The 8345-nt window shown below is 40.6% G+C and overlaps 1 protein-coding gene across 29 annotated transcripts in view; it reads right to left on the bottom strand.

The window, feature by feature from the left end:
- Positions 1–557: 557 nt before the first annotated feature.
- Positions 558–8345, bottom strand: part of Epb41l2 (erythrocyte membrane protein band 4.1 like 2) — a 155883-nt gene continuing 148095 nt past the window's right edge. For all 29 annotated transcript variants that reach the window (XM_051175410.1, XM_051175422.1, XM_051175426.1 and 26 more), the window contains one exon: positions 558–1790. The gene's annotated coding sequence lies outside the window, so the exon portion shown is untranslated. The remainder of the gene's footprint in view (positions 1791–8345) is intronic.

Below are 8345 nucleotides of genomic sequence, written 5' to 3'. Positions count from 1 at the left end.
GGCCTTTCACAAGTTGAGACATAATTTAGTGTGAACAGATCTCGAAGAAGACAGCTTTGCAAATTATATTTCCTGTGCTCATTTTAAATGACTACATGAAAAATTCTATATAACATTTCAAAAAGATTGTACTCTGTTGACCATTTTTCTGTAGAATGTTTAAAAGACAACTAAGCCCAAATTGTGGTATGCGTCGGTGAAAGCTTCCCAGTAAGCCATTTCATTACATGTGGAAGAAGTCCCTGAGCAAGGCTGCTTCATCTGCCACGTGAAGACATGGTGGACATAAAATAAAGTAGGGCACGAAGCACAGTACCAAGGCACAAATGGTGCAGCCAATAAAAGCACGCCAACAAAAGAAGGCCAGATCTCCTTTGCAGAATTCAAACAAGCCAGGAGCAGCACTGAACCAGGTGCAAGGAACAACTGATGCTGGCAACCGCAATAAATTAAAACGAGCAAAACCCAGAGCTTAGCCACTCTTAAAACTCAACATTAGATTTTCTGACAGAAAAATAGCATTCCGATTAATGTTTCTAAAAAGAGAAGTGACAGGCTTTTAGAATAAACAAACTTTTATTTTATAACAGTATTACATAAAGCAAAATACCATTTAATACAACTTGAAGCTGCTATAAATCTAATCTGGAATTGTAACTATACAGAGTCAAAAGCAAATGGAAAACATGTTCAATACAGTTAATAAGTCCCTATCAGGTCTCTGGCTGGCATCAGCTTTAAATGGCATAGCTTTCATATAATCAACAAAACCCCACCACTGTCCCCTACCCTCTTCAAACCTTCGAGTCATCAAACTATCTTAAAGAAATATGCCTGCTCAGTAACAAAAGGTCAGTTTTACATGTAGGCAAAGAAGTTTAATACAAAGCAAGTGCACTACTCAAGTGTTCAAATAATGGGAAGTATTGAAATTGGAAAGGTTAAGAAAGAAAGCACTAAGGCTTTAAGCTGCCTGATTTTCTCTTAGTAGGAAAAGGGAAGGGCACGTTTTGTAGTTCTCCTGTTCTGGAATGCTGTGGCAAAGCATATGTCTGAGAAGTACTGCACTGTGGACGAGAACGGTCTCTCGACACAGTGCTTGGTCAGTGAGCTTCGTAATTCTCCAGTCTAGAGAGTCTCTGAAGGACAAAGTCACAGGACTGGGAAGTCAATGGGTTCAATATAAAACCATCCATAGAGAAGTTCCCAAATATTAGAAAAGTTTCAAGACGTAAGGAATGCTTTCAATTGGTAGTGATATGTTCTCATGCAGTATATTTACTACTATTTGAACACTGTAAATATTGACTATAAGAATTCAATGGGAACGATCTTGAAGGATGGAAATCACTGTCTAAATTAGTCAGAGTTTCTTCTCCACACAAGAGCACCTGTTCAAGTGAACAGCACCTTACCAGCCGAGGCTGGCTTTGTTCACTGTCATTTGAGCAAATGAGTCATAAAAAGCAGGTAGGAAAAGGAAACAAATACAAAACCCTTAACAAAAAAACCAAAGAATTTTAAAAAAAGAGAGAAAGAAAGCAAGGAAAGAGGAAGCAAGAATATTTAGAAGGGGTTATAAAACAAATAATATATTAGAAATGCATGGGGATAGTATGGACCAGAGCTGTTAAGGTAAGGTTTGGTGTTGGCATTTTAATTCTTCAGACTTCTGGTCAATGTTACCAGTTGTAGCACAAATTTGCTGGAGTAGTGATGTGGCGTTAAGACTTGGAATGGTCAAAGTTCTTCAGATTCATGAAGTTGAATGTTGTTTAAAAAATGACTTTCTAGGAAAGAAAAAATAGCAAAAGACATAAAGTGTAAGTATTCCAAAAACAGGCTTAAAAAGAAAGTAATCAAACTTTTCAATCAAGTAATCAATAATTATCTGCCTATGTTAACAGGAAATAACATGTTTACTGAAAATATGAGAACTTATTCCAAGCCTAGAAACCTTACAATTTCTGGAAAATTGCCAAGTACAGAAGAGCTGGCAACAAAAACATGATTGAATTACCATAAAGAGACAACACACACAGTGTAATACTGCCCCTCTCCCCCAGCCCATTATCTAGTTTTCCCTTCTGCAGTTGCAGGCACCTATAGTCAGCTGTGGTCCATGGGTCCATATGACATGGGAACTTCAAAAGTAAAGTTTGAAACTAAAGGCTCTCACCCAGACCCACCCAGTTAATGAGTTAATACGAATATACTACTTGCCCATTCATCAGTTAGCAGCTGTGTTGGTTATTAGGTCAAATGTCATGGCCTCATAGTGGCTGCATTCAAGTAGCTCCTACTTTCCTTATTAATGGCCCCAAGGTACCTAATCAGAAATATCTGCAATTCTGAAAGGAAGTCAAAAAGGGCTACCCTTAACTGAAGAGATAAAGGGGGCCAGTACACGGAGGATTCAGTACTATTTGGCTTCAGGCATGTAACAGGAGAAGTAAAACAGATTCCCTTTGGGTGAAGAGAGCTTCTGTAAAAATAAGTTAACCAATGCAGGTTTTAAGTTAGACTTGGGGAAAGTTAGTCTGTTTTTATTTCGTTGAGATGAACTGGAAGATTTTTTCGGGTGCTGAGGACAAGTGAGGAGGACAGAGAGAGCATTACAAGACTATGATGGACTTAAGGACTTCTGTAGGAGAGGAGCCAGAAGGGAATGCAACAGCAATACCCACCTGTAAAGGGTGGGAATGAAAATGAGGGGGTAAGGATGCCAGGTCTGCTCTGCAACACTGGAATGAGAAGCACAAAGCTAAGCTCATAAAAACTGGTGTGTGTGGCAGGGAACAACAGATAACTGCAATGATCGGGAGGAGAATTACAGAGCCAGGGGACGGAGGGGGGGTGCTTGGGGGGTCATGAGCAGGGGTGGTCAGCTCTGCACAGCACACACCAGGGAGATGGGATTGCTTCTCCACTGGCCCTGAGGATGGGCATAGCTGGACTCACAGTCTGAAAGCACTACTGCAATTTCAGCACGGTGAGCATGCTGAAGGAAAAGGGAGCTGAGGCCAGAACTCTGGTCAGAAGGGGAGGGCGGGTGAAGAAGACATATGTTACTGTAAAAGGGGAAGACTCAGACTTGAGTTGTTGCCACAGAATAGTGTTGGGCAAAAATACCTGTCTGTGTAACTGAGGATGAATGGCCACCCAAGAGGCAGAGGCAGGTGGAACTCTATGAGTTAGAGGTCATCCTGGTCTACATAGTGAATTCCAGGTCAGCCAAGGCTAGAATAGTGACACCTTGTCACAAAACAAAAACTAAAAAGAGTGTTCCTATAAAATTACAAAGTCTGGGTCTTAAAATAAGGAAGAGGGTAGGCATAGAGCCTGTGTGAGCCATTAGGACTATAGGATGGATCTATGAGTTAGCACAAAGGGATCCAAGCAAGACTAACAGGTATAAGGAAATCAGATGTATCAGAAAAAAAAAGAAGTGTCTCAGAGAAGCTCACAAGCGCATAGTCAAAGGCACATAGCACACAGGACTAAAGATGATTAACCATCCTTGAGCCACCAAGATTTTTACACGCATCACAGGCAGCACCAGGGCACTAACGATGATTACCACCCCTGAGCTACTAAAGATTCTTACACACACCTGCTTCATTTTGCATTTCAACTTGGCAGAAATTCTGGCAAATGTATTAATTGTAGAGGACAGTGGACATTAATGCTCCTTCCAGAAGATAACACTCCCAAAATAAATCAGAATGTACGTGGTATTGGTGAGAGAAAATTCTTATTTTGATAGGGGAAAAATGTGCCCCATTATTTAGAAGCAGCACAGATAATAGTAAAAGGTCTTGATTATTCGGGGCAAGATGACCAATCAAATGCATTGTTTCGCACCCTGCTGTCTTCCTTAGGCTAGTTCATTACTCATTAGTACTCTGCCTGAGTCTAGGCAGGGAAATCAACAGAAGCAAAGTCTTTCAGGATAACAATCCCAAAGAGAAACACGGGATGGTGAGGGAAAACAGCCGGTTATCAGTGACCTTTGATCACACTACCTATTCTTGCCCTTTGACATCTGTGCTCTGCCTGGTGAATCTGTTTAACACAGCTCCCCTGATCTGTCTAATTTAGACTAGAAAACAAACCCCTTCATCTGCTGAAATAATGCTTTAGAAAAAACAGGTTAGATACACTATTAAAATTGGAGATAAAAAAACAAGATCAATGTCAGCTATCTCAGAAAATCTACAGTAAAAATGACATTTTCCATGCTTTATGACATTCTCTCTATCTGGATTTTGTGCCACTTCATTCCTTTAAATTTGTTTCCATCAAAAATGCCATAAAATTAGAAAAGAGAGCAAAAAGTATTTGTTTCAATGATATCACAGGGAAACTAGGAATGTGTAGGAAACAGAAGGCACTACATATTGAAGAAAAACCTTCAAGACCTACTGAACTTAACATGAAGACACACATTAAAATGTCCCTTACTCCCATTTAGTCACAGTGAAATCATAGAAACAGTGTAATAGGCTAATTTTTCTGGTAAAAATCACAAATAGCAACCTTGACCTGCTTCTAGAATTCCAAGCAGCTTTTAGAATCTAAGGCATTTGCATTTTAGTGTCAAATGCATTCATTACATCTTTACATGCATAAATTAACTATTAGTAATTGGATGCCTATGACAGAACACCGGACTCCTCATTTGTTTTAGATGGCTGAGCAGTAACTTCCTTTGTATAGTTCCTTATTTATACATCCATGCATCTTGGTTCTTCCTGCATTAAAACACAGCATGTATTCTAAACTGAAGAAGGACAGAGACAAGCAAGGAGCCACTAATGTCACTGGTAAATACACATTCGTTTTTTTTTTCTCTCTCTCTCTTTTTTGTATCTCTAAGAAATAAACTTAACATGGGAGAAGTTTTTTTTTTTTTTTATTCTAGGTCTAAATGGTTAACACTTTTCCCAGCCAAAAAATGAGGCATCCTGCCTTTAGGTAAGGGTCAAAGCACTTCAAGAACCTCTCCCTTTTCCTGCCTGTGCTGGGGTGGACAAGGACTGCGCCTGCTGGGTAAGCCATGTCTCCTGTGCACAGACCTCTCTCCTCCCTTCCTCCCTCCCTCCCTCCCTCCCTCCCTCCCTCCCTCCCTCCCTATTTACCTCCCTACCTACCTACTTACCTCCCTCCCTACCTACTTACCTCCCTCTCTTAAAGACAGGGCCTCACTGCCCTCACTGCATAGCCCTGGCTGTCCTGGGGTTTACTATAGAGCAGGCTAGCCTCAAACTCACAGAGATCTCAGCCTCTACCTCCCAAGTGCTGTGATTAAATGGGTGCACCACTGTGCCTAACCTTCTTACTTTAGGACAGGATTTTATTTCATATTTTTAGAAGTCTGGACACATTTGTTATACTGTTAGTACAAATTGACAGGCATTGATATCTTCACTTTCACAGCATCATAGAGTTTATTATAAGGTCAATGGTATTAAGTTCATGGATCATGTTAAATGTATTAGGACTGTGGTCAAGCAAACAAAGCCCACCCTGGATTATGCAATTTTCGTAAACGTTTCTAACCCCTGCAGTCACTCCTGAGCTTGTGTCCCCCTCTTTTGGTCAATGAAAAAATGGGTCAGTGTGGCTACACACCTCATTATAGGTCTAATTCCATGCTCAAATTCTTTACGAGCACATGCTGTTCCCACACTTGGCCTGAGGCTCACACAGGTGCACCTTGCGGAACAGTTGAAAAGAGCGAGGCTCGTGTACAGAGTGTTCCAATCTCTCTCTAAAGGCACAGCCTCAGTAAAGGGAGACAGTTTGTGTGTTTGTTTTCAAGACAAGGTTTCTCTGTGTGGCCCTGGCTGTCCTGAACTCACTTTATAGACCAGGCTGGCCTCAAACTCAGAGATCAGCCTGCCCCTGCCTCCTGAGTGCTGGAATTCAAGGCGTGAGCCACCAATGCCCAGCAGTAAATTGGTTTTTAAAAGCATTTAACACTGCTTTAAATGGTAATGCACTTATCCAAGGAGAAGTCTGAATAAAAATGAAAAACGGTTTTTTTTTTGTATTTTCCCTTTTTACAAAATAACGAAAGAAAATTATGCAAAAAAAATACAAAGGTCTTGGAGTTAAAGAAATTTCAATTAACACAGAGCAATGATAGAATCGGGAATACAGAAAACAGAAATAAAATATTTATGTACGATACAATACAATTATATCTGAAATTACAAATGAGTTCTGTGTAGACAGGCATGGTAGCCATTTCTAAAGATGAACCTTTTATTCTTTGGTTTTTAATTTGTATGTTTAATTTTATATTTCAAGCAATTTCTATTATTTACATTATAAGAATCTGAATTTCCACTAGACTACCTCAGGAAATGGTAGTTGTTAAAGTGTCTGCATTACCAGCACAATGCAGAGAGTGTGCTCTATAGACTGAAGGTTGCCAGGACGACGCCTTCTGGAGACCACAGTCCCCGCCATTTCCACAGTCATCAGTCACACTAGACAGGGTTTCCTCTTTCAGGGCACGGGCGCTATAGTCTCAGTACTAGACAAGTATCAAACGGAAACACCACACCCACCAATCGGACTGCATCAGAGTCCTGGCATGACCCCGCCCCTTTCTTCTGAGAAAGGTCAGGGCTGACTCTGAACTCACAGTCCTGCCTCAGCCTTGCCACTGGCAAGGTCACAATTGTACATCACCATGTCTGGCAAACGCACACCCTTTTCACCCTCAAAGCAAAGGCCGTGGACATGTGCTTGAGCTGAGAGATGAAGATCAGAACTGTGGGTAACGATCACTTCGCTAAGTTTGAAAACTGCTTACACAAAGTGCTCTCCCTAAGCTACTGCCATTTCCTGAATGGAGAGAGCAGGAAGTGCTTGCTTTTCCTGGTTTGCTGGAGCCTATCAATGCAGGAGATGGATCATGCCAAGACGCTCTATATTCTTTCAGTACTTGGGTGCCCACGTGAGCCCATGTTCTCCACAGTGCTTCACCCAGTGGAAGGCACCCTAACACAACTCCACTCTGAAGACAAAAACTCAGTTCAAAGTTTGCCAGGATCATAAGCCATGTAACGGTCTGTTTGTGGAACAGTCCATTTTAAGATGCTTCTCCCAATAATTTTTGTCCTCAAGGCATCTGTTCACCTTTTGTAGAGATAAAACCATCTTCCCTCCCCTGGGGGACACAGAAGGGCACCTGTATCCTGGTAACATGCACAAGTTACCAGCTACAGGATGAAAGCTAAAGATAATTCTACCTTTCACTCACATTTAAATTCAGTTTTTCTTTCTCCACTTATTTCCCATCATGCAGGAAAAGCAGATATAATTCTTTCACCTTAAAAACTAGACTATTTAAACATGATTTTTTTTCTTTTATAAAGAAAAATAGTTTTATATTTGTTCATTTGGCTTCATAACAAAGCTAAAAACTCAAGAGACTTGCCCAAAATGAATTTTTCTAAAATAAATCCAAGTATATTGTGTGGGAATTTATTTGAAAGATTCCTGTGATGGATCCTTCAGCAAAGCCTAGTGGAATGTGGAATCCAACTGGCAAATGATCCTTCTAGCTCAGCCAGTCACCAACTAACTGGCTTGGGCCACACAAAGGAATCTCCAGCCTCAATGTCCTCACAAGTTACAACTGACTCTAAGAACAATTAATAGCGGTCTCGATACAATGTCAAACATAGAGCAAGTCCCCAGGAATATTAGCTAACAATGTCATAAATATTACAGATTTTTCTGTGTGGTATTTCACTCCTAATTTTGCTTCCAAATTAAATTCAACATTACTCTTAAATACAGAGACATTCAATTTCTGTATTAAGAATTGCCCTAATCACTATGGTACTTTCAGTCAATGAACCAACAAACCAATCAATCATATACACTACTGATAAATACTAACACACAGCGGTAAAAAAAATGCTATTGCTACACTCAAACATTGCATGTAAAGACCTACCAACTAACAACATAGAAAGGCAGGCATACTTGCTTTCAGCAAATCTTTCCTGCTCTTTTGGAACCTGGAGACAACCTTAGAGTAGAATTTGCTATCTGCAACATCCCTTCCATTGGTTTTTATCTTCTTTCTCCCCATGTCTATCTGATGATCCCAGGGCTCTACGAGGGAAGGCTTTACTATTAACTGTCTTTATCTAGGTTAACCCACATGGCAATGAAGAATCAAGAAGGAACAAAGGAAACCAAAGCGGGGGCACACATTACATCCTATAGCTATCAGGACCCAGCATGACAACACACGATGAAAACAATGAGGCAGAAATGCGCACGGACCGATGGGACCTGACAGCCACAAGCCTACCTTC

Source organism: Phodopus roborovskii, unplaced genomic scaffold (genome assembly GCF_943737965.1).
Source record: "Phodopus roborovskii unplaced genomic scaffold, PHOROB, whole genome shotgun sequence".
Taxonomy (NCBI): Eukaryota; Metazoa; Chordata; class Mammalia; order Rodentia; family Cricetidae; genus Phodopus; species Phodopus roborovskii.
The sequence above is the reverse complement of the archived record's forward strand: the minus strand, read 5'-3'. Positions and strand labels throughout refer to the sequence as shown.